Genomic DNA, 1,316 nt, shown 5'->3' with positions numbered 1-1,316 from the left:
TGATAGGATAGTTTCTTTTCAAAAATTTCTTTTCAAAAAAAAATATTATTTTTCTTAATTAATTGTTAATTTTTCGTGAGTTTAGTGTCTTATTCTAAGTTTGGTGTTAATTGCATATTTGATATTTTTCTTTAAATTTTCGAGCTTGTGTTCTTTGTTCTTCATTGATCTTCAAGTTGTTCTTGTCTATTTTTCTTGTTTGATCTTTAATTTTTCTTGTTCTGAGTCTTTTCTTGTTTTTCTTGTGCTTTTTCAAAACATTAACTTTCAAAAATTATACTTTTATTCACAAAATTAATATATCTTTAAAATACATTACATTTTTAACTCAGTTGGTTATAGCGTTGGCTTATGTTCTTGGCAATTGGGCACCAGTTCTTTTGAAAATCTTTTTCAAAAATAATTTTTCTTGATTTAATCTGTGCCAAACTTTAAGTTTGGTGTTTTCTTGTTAATCTTGATATAATTTTCGAAAATTTGTCTTGGTTTTCTAAAAATTTTAAGTTTGGTGTTCTTGTGAATCTTCAAGGTGTTCTTGAGTCTTTCTTGTGTCTTGATCTTAAAATTTTTAAGTTTGGTGTTCCTTGGTGTTTTCCCTCCAAAAATTTTCGAAAACAAGGAGCACTAGATCTAAAAATTTTAAGTCTTGTGTCTTTTGTGTGTTTCTCTCTTTCATCATAAAATTCAAAATTCAAAAAAAAAAAAAATAAAAATATATATTTTTAACTTCTTTTTATATACTCCATTTTTATTTATTCCACTACTATAAAATAAATAATAGCAACATACATATCATCTCTTTTATTCCATTATGGAATTAAATGGGAATGATCAGTCCAGGAGGACTCTGGGGTCATATGCTAACCCCACTACTGCTTCATATGGGAGTAGTATCTGTATACCCTCCATTGGAGTTAGTAGCTTTGAGCTGAATCCTCAGCTCATTATCATGGTGCAGCAAAACTGCCAGTATTCTGGTCTTCCACATGAAGAACCTACAGAGTTTCTGGCACAATTTTTACAATTTGCTGACACAGTACATGATAAAAAAGTGGATCAGGATGTCTACAGATTATTACTATTTCCATTCGCTGTAAGAGATCAAGCTAAGAGGTGGTTAAATAACCAACCTAAGAACAGCATAAAAACATGGAAACAACTGTCAGAAAAATTCCTGAATCACTATTTCCCTCCAAAACGGATGACACAGCTAAGGCTAAACATCCAAGGCTTCAAACAAGGAGATAACGAATCCCTTTATGATGCCTGGGAGAGATACAGAGAGATGCTAAGAAAATGCCCCTCTGAAATGTTTT

This window comes from Arachis duranensis, chromosome 4, assembly GCF_000817695.3.
Source record: "Arachis duranensis cultivar V14167 chromosome 4, aradu.V14167.gnm2.J7QH, whole genome shotgun sequence".
Lineage (NCBI taxonomy): Eukaryota > Viridiplantae > Streptophyta > Magnoliopsida > Fabales > Fabaceae > Arachis > Arachis duranensis.
Note: the sequence above shows the minus strand (reverse complement) of the source record.